Consider the following 16,178-nt stretch of genomic DNA (forward strand, 5'->3'; position numbering starts at 1 on the left):
GTCTCCACTGTCTCTTTCTAAGTTCGTGTTCTTCCTTTATGGACATTCAACTTCACAGTAATTTAACAAATACGCATTATATTGGTTCTATAGAAGAAAACAGCTTGTGGTATACACATCCTAAATAAAACTTGGCCGTGCACTTACGCCCCATTTCACCGTTCTCATCTTACTTACCTTATTGCCCCATGGTTGCTACGGCAAAGAATATGGTACTTGGGTTGCTCAAGATGACACTTTTTATTTCGTGAACATGTGCCTAGAAAAGTACAAATTACTAGAAATTCACGCTTTACGCAGATAGCGGTAATCAGAGCATTGGTCGTTGGTTATATGATCTGCGCGAAGGTACGTCGCCATATATACCCGTGGCATCGAACATCATCCATATTGTAGGTGTCTCAAGCTTATCAGAAGATTCTAAAATAATCTAGAATTTTCGCAGACTGCCAAGCGTGCTTTGCGCAAGGCAATTGATTAATATGAGGTGTTTAACGTTTCAAAACCACCATATGAGTATGAGAGATGCCGAAGTGGAGGACTCCAGAAATTATGACAAAACCTGGGGTTATTTAACATGCGCCCAAATCTGAGCACATGGGCTTACAGCATTTTCGCCTCTATCGAAAATGCAGCTGCCACAGGCATGACTCGATCGCGCGACCTGCGGGTCAGCAGCCGAGTACCTTAGCTACTGAACCACAATGGCGGTGTTTTTGCGCAAGACAGTGACGTAAAATACAAATACAAATAGCCTCCCTTATTAACGGGACCTGTGACAATTTATCTGGCGTCCGCGACAGGACCTTTTTGGTGCACAGTGTGTCCAAAGTTGTGAGAAAGAGCCTCGAGTTGTTGATAGGGCTATCGGAACGATTTTGTGTGTTGCTCAGTGTTCTCGTTAACGACTGCAAGAGAGTGTTGCGATAGACTGCTTTAGCAGATATTTTTTGCATGCGGCAAGGTTTTATTTGCGAGACACAATGAATCTCGAAAAGTTAGTATCTCTTGGTGAAAAGATCGGCCTTTCTGGCGCCGAACTACGGAAGTGGGTCACCCAGAAGGAAAAAAAAGAAAAAGAGAGGGCCAAAGAAGAAAAGGCAGCTGAGCTGGAAAAAGAAAGGTTGGTGGTCGAAAGAGCCAAAGCGGAAAAAGAAGTTGAGTTGGAGAGAGAGAGGTTGGCAGCTGAGAGAGCCAAGGAAGAAAAAGCAGCTGAGTTGGAGAGAGAGAGGTTGGCAGCTGAGAGAGCCAAGGAAGAAAATCAGCTGAGTTGGAGAGAGAGAGGTTGGCAGCTGAGAGAGCGAAAAAAGAAAGAGAGCAGGAATTGAAGTTGGAGCTGGAGGGAGAAAAGTTGGCAGCCGAAAAGGCGAGAGAAGAGAGAGAGCAGCAGTTGAAGTTGGAGCTGGAGAGAGAAAGACTGGCAGCTGAGAGGGCGAAAGAAGAAAGAGAGGAAAGGGAACGGCAGCGACAGCACGAGATGGAACTCGAGCGGCTCCGTTTGCAACAGCGAAGTGAAACTTCAGTCCAAGCTAGAGTTGAAAGCAGCAAACAGGAAGATCGTGGCTTCCGCTTGAACCCAAGCAAGCTCCTCGTAGCGTTTGATGAAAGGAAGGACGACCTTGACGCGTACCTTCACAGATTTGAGACGGTTGCAAAAAGCCAGAATTGGCCGGAACATCAATGGGTAAGTGCTTTGAGTAATTGCTCGAGTGGTGAAGCGCTCAGTGTGTACGGTAGGCTGACGCCGACCGATGCAGCCAACTATGCAAAGGTGAAAACTGCTTTGCTGAAGTGATTTAGATTTACTGTGGAAGGATTCCGGGACAGATTTCGGACAGGAAAGCCAGCTTATGGTGAGACGGCTACGCAGTACGCCGCCCGACTTAGCCATTATTTCGACAGATGGATTGAACTTTCAGGGACAGTGCAGGAGTACGATGAGCTTAGAGAGCTCCTAATAAGAGAGCAATTTCTTACCAGTTGTCACCCAAGCCTGTCGCTGTACTTGAAAAAGAGGAAGGCTGAGTCACTAGAAGACATGTTTGAATTAGCTGATCAATTCTTGGAAGCGCAAGGTGGCGCAAATTTAGCCAAAGTCAAGAAGGAGTGTCCCGAAGATTCTAAAAATTCGGCACCCGAACAAAAGAAGCGTGCACCGGAGAGTGTTCCGCGATGTTTTCTGTGTAACCGAGTGGGTCATCGCGCGAAAAACTGTCGAATGATCTTTACGAGCCCTACGGTTGTAAAATGTTTCAAATGTGGTCAGACTGGGCACAAGGCAGACGCATGTCGTAACGGAGTGAGTCAAACTCACCAGGTATCCTGTGCGCAAGTGGCACCAAAAACCGTTGATGACGTCACCGATGGATTCGTAGAATTGAAAAATGGGGAGAAACTTCCAATTGTGGGTGCTGTAATGACAAAACAGCCAACCGGTGTTACGAAGGGAATGCCAACGCTGCCTGGAAAAGTTGTGGGCAAGAAGGTTACGGTGTTGGAAGATACCGGCAGCTCCACTGTTATCGTGCGGAGAAATTTGGTACGGGAAAGTGAGTTAACAGGCAAATCGAAACCGGTTTGTATAATTGACAGTACGGTTCGGATGCTTCCCGAAGCAGAAATTGAGGTTGAAACCCCGTACTTCAGCGGAAGGTTACTGCTCTATGCATGACGACCCCGCTGTACGACCTCGTCGTCGGAAACATCGACGGAACGCGAGGGCCATGTGATCCAGAACGTTTGGGGAAGACCCTAAGATAGAGCCCTCGCCAATCCAGCGACCGCGAGATACAGTGGAGGAGCATTCCGTGATGGACCTCACTCGAGCCCAAGGTGAAGCCGTGGTGCAAGAGACAGTGAATGAGAAGATGATCGTGTTGAATGAGTTCACGTGCTGGGCAGCTGGACTTACGTCGGCACGACCTCAACCGACCGACAATGTAAAGGTGACGGAGTTGGCCAGCCAGGCCAAGTGTCGGGACATGAACAAGCGGGTGAATGACCGGACAGGATCGGTTGAGCGTCATGACCCGCTAACATCGTCGGAAGTGACAACGATGGCTGAGACGCTGCCTCAGATACCATCGGTAGAAAGGGCTCGCCGGAACAAAACGAGGAAAACAAGAAAAGATCGAGCGAGCACCGCAAGAAAGGGCGCAAGTGCAGTTCGAAGTACTTAGGATAGGTGCTGAGGTCAAATCAGAATACGTTTGGCTGTGTTGTTATTGTTTTATCCTGTGTCACAAGTGTCGAAGTGTTTGTGCTGTGACGTGATGTATAGTATTGTACAATTGTAATGAGAGAACTTTGTACATTTTTATTGTTTGGAATATGTGGTGGAGTGTTGTACTCTTGTACCTGTGGCTATATTTCATGTGTTGTGAGATTGAATTACAATGTACAATTGTATTGAGTGATCTATTGTAAATGTAACGTGTCATGAGCGACGGACTATGGTGCAGTCTCTGAGGGTGTGGGGACTATTCGCGCTCGTTTGTGTGGTTTTGAATACTATGAGATAATATTCTTAAAGTGGGGGCAGTGTCACAAACCGAGCGCTCAAAAAAGGGCGCGCCGCCAAATTCTCGCGACGAAGCGCCGAGAGGTCAACGATAAAAAAAGAAAAGAAGCATCCAAAAACTCCCCGGGCGCGCGTCCTTCTCCCCTCGGAAGCGTCCGTTCGCCGACGAACGTCCTCTCATCGGCGCCCGAGCAAGCCCTGGAATGTTCTAGATGGAAAGGGGCGGGGTGATGCCGGGTTGCGTCATCCGTCGCGGATGGCCTTCGAACCGTCTCGCCCTCTCCCCAGCCTTCGCTGCGTATCGCGCTGACGAAATGATGAGAACTTTCTGGAATCTCGCGCGGAAGGTATTTAACCGAGCAGCGGAGATGGGAGATTAGCCGAAGAAGGAAGTTAACGCCAGAGTGCGTAGGGTGTACCGCCTTGTGGGCGAAGCCTTTTGTCTTCTGTAACAAAGGAGGAGAAGTAAGTGGAGAAGAAGAGGATTTCCACCTGAGGGGTGAAGACTCGAGCTACCGGCAAGAGTGTGTGTCTACTGCTATCGAGCGAAGACGCGTGGCAACAGCTGAGTGTGGGAAGCCGACGTGTTTCCGGCGAAGAAGTTTGAAGCTTGGAGAGTGGCCAATTGAAGACGCGAGGTTTCCTGGAAGAGAAACTTTCTGGACTTTGAGTGAGTGATTCTCGGAAGAGTATCATTCCGACTTTTGTTCCAAGAACTTTGGACTGAATAAGTTTTCTAAATCTTTAGTCTTTAAGTGTCTTGGTTGTTCAATTCATGCGACTGCATTGTAGTGCGTACTGTTGTCTGTGTCCGTTGTTTCACGTGTGGCTGACTGTACTGTGTAGAACATTGATTGGTGACACATTGTATTCAACTATTGTCGAGTGTGCATACTTGTGTATCGTTTTGATCAGCCATAACTGAGAATATAATTTTGTTTTGTTTATCAACTCTCGGCTCTGACTTGTTCTTTGGGCCACAGCCGGCGTCCGCTCGCGCGCCAAATAGGACCACTTCTAAATTGTCCACGCTTTCGTGGTGCGGTTCGGGGGGCCGATACTTCGGCCCTTGGAATTAGCCTGGCGATCGCCTCCCTAATTAACGGGATCTGTGACAGCTGGTTATTTCTTCAACCACTTTTCTTTCTTATTTACATTCTATTGGTTCTAATAACTTCCCCTATACATTCCTTGGCATTACTGTCTGTTAGATCTCATTAATATTGTGTCAAAACACAATATTATGTCAAACACAATATTGTGTCAAAACACGGAAAAACGAGGCCTTAGGTATACACTTCTTTCCCTTATATATATATATATATATATATATATACATATATATATATATATATATATATATATATATATATATATATATATATATATATATATATATATATATATATATATATATAGTCTAGTAGATCCTCCGTGAGCGGTCACAACGTGGTTTATTTCGACGTTTCGGCCTAGAGTCTGGCCTTCATCAGGAATAGATACAGTTTGTCGGTGCTCAGCTTTATACAATCTCAAATCAGAGGGCAAGGTAAGAGGGAAAAAAAGAAAAGGAAAGAAAAAAAACAAAAAAGATAAAAATAATATACGGTGAACGCCCCTCGGGTGCCCCCCTTCCACTTTTCCCTCCACTCCCCCCATCTCTCTCCCCCCTCTCCCCTTCACCTTTCTGATGTCAGCGGTCTGTGTATGTTTCCGTTCACTAGCGCATTACTCCCGATCAGATGGTCCCTCCTGGCACTGGCGGTTCGGTGTGGGGCAAAAAAGAGCTTTTCAGGAAGTCCTAAGCCTTTAACTGCTCGGGGTCCCGTAAACAATTCGTCGTAGAAGGACGGGGGCCGCGTATTGTGGCAGAGGCTGGTCAGCGGGCATTTTAGGAAGTTCTAAGCCTTTAACTACTCCGCGCCCTGTCAACATTTCGTCGTAAAAATAGGGGTGCCCCGTATTGCGGTAGGCTGTGCAAGCGCGTGCAATGCGAATTCCTGGCCCGCTTCTAAATTACGCGTGTCGTGGGGGCCTCCCGGCTGTGCACATGGTTGCTGTTGGGCATGTCGTGCATGGCACAATTGATTGGGTAGTAAAATAAAACAGAAATAAAACAGAAAACAGACGACAGCTGCACTTAGGAAGAGTAGTTACACTTGGAATTGTTTTAGGTTGTCCAGTGCCCTTCGCAGCTGCAGTGCCGTGAACTCAGTTACTATTTTCATCGTTGCCGTTATTGTTTTCTAATGCTTTAATTGCTGCAAGTGTACCAGGATTCTCATTTATTCCTCTATCGAGGGTGTTAAATCGATGCATAAGGTATGACTCTCGTTGTTCACGTTCTCGATTTGATTTAAATCCCGTCTCTAAGAGCGTTACTGATAGTTTGTCGAATGCATGGTCGGGAAGATTGAGATGTTTTGATAGAGGTAGACTTGGGGCTGATTTCGCATGGGCTCTGTGATTATTGAAGCGAATCCTAAATGGTGTTTCTGTTTGTCCGATGTACTGCGTACCACACACGTTGCATTCGAGTAGGTACACCACATTAGAAGAATCGCATGTTAGGTTTCCTCGTATGTTAATCGAAAACTTGGATTGCGTGCTGGTTGCTTTGTCTGTTTCTCGCATCGCCTTACATACAAGACATCGTGGCTTTAAGCAAGGGCGGCATGAATTATTGGGGGGTGATGTGTTAATTTGGGAGTGGACAAGGGTGTCTTTGAGGTTACGTGGTCGTCGGTAAACGACGCCTGGAGCGGATGGGAATGCGCGTTTCAGACGTTCACTTTGTTCCAGAATGTTGTAATGTCGTTTAAGGATTTTGTTTACATTGGGGAAGTTTGTGCTGTAAGTCAAGCAGAGGTTTGTTCGTTGTGGGTCTTCTCGTGGTGGTCGCTTCATAAGTAAGTCTTCACGCTTTAGTTTTCTCGCTTTTTGAACAGCGTCATTAATTACATGTGGGGGGTATTTTTGTTGCTCGAGCATAAGTTTTAGCCTCTGTGAGCTCGTGTCAAAGTCAGCGTCTCTAGAGCAGATTCGCTTAAACCGGTGAGCCTGGCTGTATGGAATACTGTTTTTACAGTGGCGTGGGTGATCGCTTTGGTAATGAAGGTATTGTTGTCGATCCGTTGGTTTGCGATATAGGGTTGTAGAGAGCTTCTCTTCTTCTATCGTTATGGTAACATCAAGAAAATTTACGGTAACTTGCGAGTATGTGTGTGTGAAGTGTATGTTCGGGTGTACAGCATTGTAAGTGTCTATAAAGCTGAGAAGTTCGTCCTCGCTGTGGGTCCAAATAAGAAAGATGCCGTCTATGTATCTTCTGTATAACATTGGTTTCAAGGAACTTTGTGCAAGAAATTCAGATTCTAGCTTTCCCATAAATATGTTGGCATAATTAGGTGCCATTTTGGTGCCCATAGCGGTCCCGCTGATTTGTCGAAAATACTCTTGGTTAAACTCGAATGAATTTAATTCGAGGACCATCCTCGTCAATGTTGCAATGGCAGAGAAATCTGGGGTGTTAGATTGTCTATGGTTTGTGTCCGCTGACCAGCCTCTGCTGGGGTGTTAGATTGTCTATGGTTTGTGTCCGCTGACCAGCCTCTGCCACAATACGCGGCCCCCGTCCTTCTACGACGAATTGTTTACGGGACCCCGAGCAGTTAAAGGCTTAGGACTTCCTGAAAAGCTCTTTTTTGCCCCACACCGAACCGCCAGTGCCAGGAGGGACCGTCTGATCGGGAGTAATGCGCTAGTGAACGGAAACATACACAGACCGCTGACATCAGAAAGGTGAAGGGGAGAGGGGGGAGAGAGATGGGGGGGAGTGGAGGGAAAAGTGGAAGGGGGGCACCCGAGGGGCGTTCACCGTATATTATTTTTATCTTTTTTGTTTTTTTTCTTTCCTTTTCTTTTTTTTTTCCCTCTTACCTTGCCCTCTGATTTGAGATTGTATAAAGCTGAGCACCGACAAACTGTATCTATTCCTGATGAAGGCCAGACTCTAGGCCGAAACGTCGAAATAAACCACGTTGTGACCGCTCACGGAGGATCTACTAGACTATATGCAACGCTACGGCCACTCAACCACCATGCCTGCCTATATATATATATATATATATATATATATATATATATATATATATATATATATATACATTTATATAGAACTTGAAGGGAAAGCACAACAGGTCCGGGTATTTTCTATATTGAAATAACTTGCAGATAGCACTAAGAAAAGGATAGTGTTTACTAACGTTTCGGCCGTGGCACGGCCTTCTTCAGAGTCATATATATATATATATATATATATATATATATATATATATATATATATATATATATATATATATATATATATATAGTAACAAGCGTACTGACCGCTACCGGAGTTCCTTTCTGTGTGAGCGCTGCAGTGGTCGAATGAGTTACGCGCCTTTGTCACACTGGCACCGATGAAGCGCGCTATCAACTTTCCGTGTCTTGACAGCTACATCGGTGTCACACTACTGGCATCTACGATCGAGATCAGCCCCGTCCGGTTTTAAGACGATCCAGCATCTCCGCCAATCTCAGCCAGAATGAGTTTGGACTGCGACGTAGCGAATGTTCGTGATCGTGATGAAAAAAAAAATCTGGATCTGTTCTCTACGCGATTAAAAGTGCTCGTGTGACACTGGTATCAGAAATTACGAAACCGATTGCGCTGTCAGTGCTATCCTATATTGTAAGGGTTGCACTGGTTAGAATTGTGTACACAAGCTTTTGTGCTGTGCAGCTACATATATTTTGCATATTTACTTACACATCTCATAAAAGTGTGCAGCCCCCACTGGAGAGGACATAGTAGCATGGGCATCGGCACGGGGTGCAAAAGAGGCCCGCGATCATCCCTCCTCTCCTCCCCAGAAGTCACACTAGTACTTGCCCCTCACCCAAGCTACACCAGTGCGCATTGCCCCATACCCCACCGCCATGCAACAAGAGTTTGCAGCCTCCACCACAAAATCCCGCCAAAGCTCATGCATTGTAGCAGGCATTTTGTGGAACAATCGCAAACACCGGATGTGAACACCATTCATCTTACGAGCCACTGATTTTTTCGGTGGCGACCAAGAAAAGGACGCACAACACAGATGGGGCACAGATCTATGATGGTCAGTGGAGCACTGTCTTCAGTACATGTTTCTTAAGTATCTTGCCAAGACTGATGGTTCGACCCTCCATGCTCTGCGTAGACTTGCTTCATGGGCGTACGATTGCTTCGTCATTTGCAGCCTATTTCGTTCGACTCTAGGACAAAGGTATTGCACAGTGATCTCCACTTTAATCCGTCATGTGTGAGTTGATTTCATTGTAATACTGCGAATTCCTTAATTTTTGTCACCCAATCCACTACGCTGCAATCCTCAATCACGTTTCCTGTTTCTTGATCACCATTTCGTTGCTCCAATCGACTGCACCGGTTGTCTCTCCTACGCATTCATTGCTTGGCCCGTCTCCACTTCTTTTGCTTGAATACTGCATTTCGGATGGAGACGGAAAAGTTGTAGGCCCGCGTGCTCAAATTGAGATGCACGTTGAAGAACCCCCGGTGGCCGAAATTTCCGGAGCCCTCCAGTACGGTGTCTCTCAATCATATGGTGGTTTTGGGACGTTAAGCCCCACATATCAATTTTTTGCTTGAATATCACCCGAAATATTCAGTGACCCCATTTTCCTGACCTGTTTTGCGCCTAATCTCTTAATGTCACTCCTGCCATTTTTCGTTCTGCTGCACGCTGTGTGTTTTTAGCCTTTCTCTAGTTTCTCTCAGTGGCAACATGTAGTGTTTGTACACCTTTCGTTTGAAGGTGCACTGACACAAAAGTTTTGCTCCTTCTTTTTTTTTGTTGCAATAGGTAGGCTTATGACCCACTGATCAGACCTGGAAACCTCGAGTGTGCAACGATTATATTTATTTAGAGTTGTTCTTAGAGCGCCCGGTCGCAGTTTCGGTTTCAAAGAGCACTGGGCTGGACAGGAGCACTTCCCGTAGCAAAGTAAATGTGACCATGCAAAACTGACATGAACGCCGCGTGTAGGAAAGTGCCGCATTGACAATGACTACTGTCTGCAGGTGCAAAGCCACAGACACAGAAAAGGAAGAAGCCCATAGTGCAAGCGTAGGGCATTCGCCAAGCAAACAGCCAACACAAACTAGTGACGTAGGTCCGTTTGCACTCCCTCCACGTTGATGTTGGCATCGCGAGGGGCTCTGCATCTTGCTCAGTTGGATGGCATGTACTTAAAGATTGCTTTTATATATGTTCTGCGCTATGCTTGCCCCTGATATTTTATAGATGTTGTTTACATCTCTAGATAAATCTATCTCACTCATTATCTTAACATTGAAATATTATGTCGAGGCTCCTTTAAGGACAGCAGCATTGATCCGGAGTGCTTACCATATGCACTCCTGCCCATGCTTATTCTTTAAAGAAATCCTTTTTCATGAGTGGGATCGCCTGTTAGTAATTGACCTAGGTATACATCTTCCACCGGCTGGTTACCAATCACGAGCTGTTTCTAATTTGCCAGTTATCTTTGTCTTCATAATATTCTTCTGCAATTTGTCACCATCATTTATAAAGAGCACCATGTCATCTGCCATTTGTAGGTTGCTGAGATAATCTCCATTATTTTTTACGCCTGTTTCAGATACAACTTTGGAACTCTGCAGCCTCCTCTAAGGCGAATGAACACAAGCCTGCACAAAGGGGAATGCAGTCATTACTGATTCAGGAGCTGGATGGCTGGTGACTTTGCCTTGGGAAAACATTAGTGCGTTCATAAGTGAGACTGTTTTTTTAGTCGTGGACCCGATCAGCTGCTGTGCTTCAGTTGTCGGGGCAGAGCCCCTCCGGAATTCTTAAGTTATATATTACTATAGTTCAGCTTAGATATTTTCACGCATTCAGGGAACAACATTCGGAAGATTGCATCACCTTTCTGTGTTGTAATTTGACAGCTTTCTTCAGAGGGGAGCAGGGGGAGGGGGGGTTTCAAGCTAACTGTGACGTCTTCGTAGATGTCAACTAAGGTATTCATATACACTTCAAGTACTCCTTGAAGACATGTGAAATTTGTTGACATGGCGTGTCGCTGGAGCCGTTTCCAGAAGAAGACTTGTCTTCTTCAAGGATGCTGTGTCGCTGTAGCTGACATTTCGACAAGCACACTTGTCTTTTTCAAGGCTCAGCCTTGATGAAGACAAGTTTTTTTGTGGGAATGTCACTTTACATTTAAGTGACAAGTCTTTCTGTGGAAAAGTTTATTTAGCGGCACACCGTGTTCACAAATTTTGCATCCCTTCACGCTTCCATCTTTCCCTAAACCTCTGCTTGGTACTCCTTTGTGACTCTGCTTTCAAGACTGCCGGTATTGCCACTGAGTCGAAGGACTTTTCATAGTGTATAGACGCTAATCTAAATAAAGGTGTTGCTGTTGACGAAACGGGAACGCATGAAATATTGTACTTTGACATTAAATTTTCATTGCCTAGCATGTGCAGGTAAGCCCCACTTCAATGGACACTATCATGATGAGTCAGCATAGTTCACTGGGCTTGTGAGCTCTGCATCTTGCATGTTCCCGAAATCATCAGAATCGATCCCGAAGTTGCTGGACAAAAATTCGCTCATAAGTGCTTACGTGGAACTGACGGTAGAGGCCAGAGTCACTTCTAGTACGTCATGACCTGCTTTCTTTTCCCGCGGGATTTATACCTTCATCAGACAATGTTGGCACGTCACTATGACACCAACCTCTCAATGTCAAAATCGAAAGTTGTTTTTTAAGCTGGTTGCACCAAATATATATTCAGAGCATTCTGAGGTTCTGTGATACTTCTACCGCTATACTCAGAAATGCTCCTTGACTTGAACTTTGTGTTTGCCCCGCCGCGGTGGTTTAGTGGCTAAGGTACTGGGCTGCTGACCCGCAGGTTGCGGGATCAAATCCCAGCTGCGGCGGCTGCATTTTCGATAGAGGCTTAAGTGTTGTAGGCCCTTGTGCTCAGACTTTGGCGCACGTTAAAGAACCCCAGGTGGTCTAAATTTCCAAAGCCCTCCACTACGGCGCCTCTCATAATCATATGGTGGTTTTGGGACGTTAAACCCCACATATCAATCAATCATGACTTGAACTTTGCTTGCCATTGCCTTCAATGCGGCGCGTTTGAAATGTGTTTGCGCATTTGTACTGCATTGGCACAGCCTAAAGTAGCGCAATCGAAATGAGTTTGTGCTGCATTGACAGGGTTTGGAGTGGTCCTTGAAACCCTTGAAAAGCCTTGAATTTTCAAATGGCATTTTCAAGGCCTTGAAAAACCTCAAGTTTCTTTGAGGTCCTTAAAAATCCTTGAATTTCGTCAATCAAAGTCTCATAAGCCTTAATTTAGGGGATTTTTTTGCTTGCCTGGCAACAATGTCTTTTCAAGGCAACAAACCATCCAGTCCAATCTTTCTCTAGCCATAGTGCAGTGTTCTAATACAGTGTACTGTTCTAGTACACTGTAGTTATGGTAGTGCCTGCGTGGTTACAGCCGCAACGGAGCTAAGCCTGGCTTTTTTGTGAAGACTGTGCCAGTGTGCGTGGATATCCTTAGCCGCGTTGCTTATGATGGAACTATGCTGGACAAGTGCAAATTTCAGCCGTCTTGGTCATGCATTGCTGCTTATAGGGAGTGGATTGCACCAGATACGTTAGGGCAAAGTCTTGCCATGTAGGAACAGCTGCGACGTGTCATCACTAGGAGAGTCTGCCCTTAAAAGTCACATGAAGAGTACGAAACACATTGAGAACACAGAAGCGAATACATTTCATGGTAACTTAAGTGTGTTCGGGGTGCCAATCATACATTTAAAATAAAGTATGAAATTTTATGCTGTAAAAAGTCGTGTTGTCATTTTTTGTGGTTTCAAGCTTTATTTTAGGTCCTTCAAATGCATTTGGTAGGTCCTTAAAAGTCCTTGAAAACCCTTGAATTTTGTTTTACTTAAGTGCTATGAATTCTGATTGAAAATCTTGGAAAGTCAAGTTCAAGTCATGGAGCGTTTCTCAATACGGGGGTTAGATTCTCAGAACAAGTGTTTTCATTTAGAGCAACAGTATGAACATATCTGGAAGTATAAATGCAGTGCTGTTCTTTTGCATACTTTTTATTGCAAGTGAATTGATTCCCGCTGCACACCAGGCAAAAAAGTATACTAAATAAATTTTAACATGTCGATGTTGCTGCTCAGTTCTCATGTCTTACTATTTTTGTGTTGTTAGAACCACCAAAAGTTCAATACTTTTTCACATAGCAGGTGGTGTTGGGGTTCGCTTCCGTGCACAGTAATTATTCAGTAATTATTTTATTGTCAAGGAGGTAAGTGCGATGCCATGGAAACACCCATAAGGGTAAAACACGTTTGAAGTGCATATACATTTTCTGACTTGAAGATGGCATAATGTCATCCCTGTCTTAGTGCTCAAGAAACACCCAAGAAGCAGGGCTGTGCTACTGTGTAGCCAGAAATTTTAGCCTAGGATAAAATGGTCAGCTTGCACCCTTTGCTTCTCCTTCCCCGTACCCGTGTCTGCGTAGGAATGATTGCAAGGTAGATATGCCAAAAAAATTGATTACAATGCATTTTTAAATATCAAATTACATAATCTTGTAATAAACAGCTTGATGTATGTAATCACGGCCCAGCTCTTTGCTTTGGTTTGGTTAGGCGGAAAGAGTATTCTACGAGAGCAGCCAGACCGGTGCAAGATTCCATGGAAGAGGCTGTACTACCAAATATTCACCATGTTGACCGAGCAACCCAAGATCAAGGAAAGCCTGTTTCTCCAGGCTTCTGTGGCACTCTTCAAAGTGATGCAGTATCTGCAAAGGAGGAGCTACCTCTCTGGACCATCAGTCATGATCACCTTGAACCTTTAGCAGGACTCGGTGAAACAATACGACAGGCTGAAGTGGTAAGCGCGTGCTTTTGTGATGTCAAATTTGTTTTTGCATTTATCTGTGATTTCACTCATACATAAAGCATTGTGACGTGTACATTACAGCCTGTTTTAATTGTCCATACCCCTACAGGCATGCCAAACAGAGCCAGAGCTCTTAGGAAATCTAGTCATCCTTCTGTCAACAACAGATGGGTCCGAGGCATCGACTCAAGTGTCTCACATCGTACAATGTGACAAGGTACAGTGATTGTAACACGCTTGCTGTGTTTGTTCCGTGCTTCCAGTGGTCTTGGTTTTCGTCATAATGGTTGTAGCAGTAATTTGCGGTCTGGCCTTGCCTGAGCACATTAAAGCATGCATTCCTAGTGATTGATTGATGATTGATTGATTGATTTGTGGGGTTTAACGTCCCAAAATCACCATATGACTATGAGAGACGCCGTAGTGGAGGGCTCTGGAAATTTTGACCACATGGGGTTCTTTAACGTGCACCCAAATCTGAGCACACGGGCCTCGACATTTCCGCCTCCATCGGAAATGCAGCCGCCGCTGCCGGGATTTGAACCCGCGACCTGCGGGTCAGCAGCCGAGTACCTTAGCCACTAGACCACCGCGGCGGGGCGCATTCCTAGTGATTGAAATATCCAAATCACCGTCATAATGTTTTATGGCCCGACTGCTGTAGCCATCCGTTTAAATCGAGGTGCACGTAAAGCATCACTAGTGGTCAGAAGTCTAGAATTGTCCACTATTGCAAGCCTCACGATTATAATAAAGAGGCTAGGCAATGCTTTTTCTGGTAACCATCAAATACTTTCACTACCAGAGTTTATGGTTTCGTGGATCGATTGTCGCGAAATGTTTTAGAAATTTGTCTGCTATGAACAGAGTTACCGGGACTTGTTGCATGCTGCAATTGCTTTCACACTTCTCTGGTCCCTACGAGCACGGTAGAAGCTAAGCAGGGACGAGTGGCACAGAGTGAAGATGTTATGACCTGCTAGATGGCACGTTAAAGAACCGCAAGATGCACGACCTGCTCAGTTTAACTATAGGCGAAGTTGGAACCTTTGAACCACTCGCACCATTCCCCACAGTAGGGTCCGGTAGTTCTTTTTTTATAAATCAAACAGAAACAGACAAGTAGCATTTATTACATCTCTTTATGCATGGAAGGTTCTTTTTTTATCGCAGCTACTTTAATTAGTAGTAATTAATTTTAGTGGGATCTTGTCACATCATCGGGATTATTTTCAAAATATCCCACTTATGCGGCGCGCGTGCGGTACATTTAGTTTAATTTTTCGGTAAGTATGGCACTGTTGATGATATTGCTGTTTTAGACATCATACATTGAGCTTTCACACTTTAAGTACTTTCTTTTCTCGTCCTAAGTGCACTGGAAGGTATGCGGGGAGGCAAGGCATGCAAGAAAGACATTATATGAGGGTGCGCCATGACCTTGAGCACGCGTGATGAAATGAGAACTCTTTTTTCTGCTGAAATTCTTACGTGTTAGTGTGGCTTCTTGGGTAACGTTTGCAGACTGTGGAGCATAGCGCCGGCACGTGGCAGCACTGGGTGGCAAGAAGTGCATCTGTTGCAAACGCCACTTTTGATTTATGTCGTGTATTGGCCAATACATGCTGCGTATTGGCCAATACGCAGCATGTTCGACGTCAAAGAGCAGGCGCTGGCCACTTTAAACAGAGTAAAAACGGCCCTTTGTATGAATAAAAGTGTAGAGTTTCCGACAACATTTACTAGGGAGAACTCTGGCGCTGTGGTCGTTCAGTCGCTGTGGGAATGGTGGGTAGTACACAAGTGTGCCCAGTCTTCATGCTTGTGCGCTTTGAATGCACTCGTGGCGTCATTTAGTGCTGTGTTTTGGTTGTTTCGAACTGGAAACAGAACTTCCTAAGTTTTGTAAGCTCATTTGAACCTGTGAGCCTAAAAAGGTCAAGGCAGTAAAGTGATACAACTGAACATTTGCTAAACTTGGTCTTGTGGCAAAGCAGCTCCAGGCCTTGCGGAGGCAAACGGAGCCGAAGGAATGAAGCTTAGACAAATCTTTGTGCTGCCCATCATTTCCTTGCTGGCAGAAGCACCATGTGTTCTAGCTCCCATAGACACTAGGGCTGGGGTTCCTTCCCTCTAGTGTATTTCTGGGAAAGTAGACTTGAAAAATGGGGGGGGGGGGCTAGAATAAATGGCTACCTCGCGCACCGATTCCGAACTCCCTCTGCCATACAAGACTGCAAGATTTGGCTAAGATGGTCGTACGAGTGTCTGCTATCTTCAGGATGTTTTTTCTGACCAACCCGGTGGAGTGATCCATGACACCTTTAACCGTAAAAGCACTAAATACCTCACCTCAATTTTGATTGTCGTGGTTGGCAGGACAACTAGTTTCCCAGGTGCACAGCTACATGGTGGCCTTGCTGCTTTCATCTTTCTTTCATATTCATTGTAAAGAGAGTGCTTTGAAGTGGCTCCATTTTGATCTGCTGGTATTTGGGTTATCAGACCACTGAGAAAAATCTTTGATCTCATACGTGCAGAGGACCCAGGAGGCAGAGAGTGGCTGCAGCACATCCCAGGATGCAAAGCCCAGCTCAAGTCATGTTGTGAGTGATTCTTTATTGATCATAAA

Source organism: Rhipicephalus microplus, unplaced genomic scaffold, assembly GCF_043290135.1.
Source record: "Rhipicephalus microplus isolate Deutch F79 unplaced genomic scaffold, USDA_Rmic scaffold_17, whole genome shotgun sequence".
In the NCBI taxonomy this organism is placed as follows: Eukaryota; Metazoa; Arthropoda; class Arachnida; order Ixodida; family Ixodidae; genus Rhipicephalus; species Rhipicephalus microplus.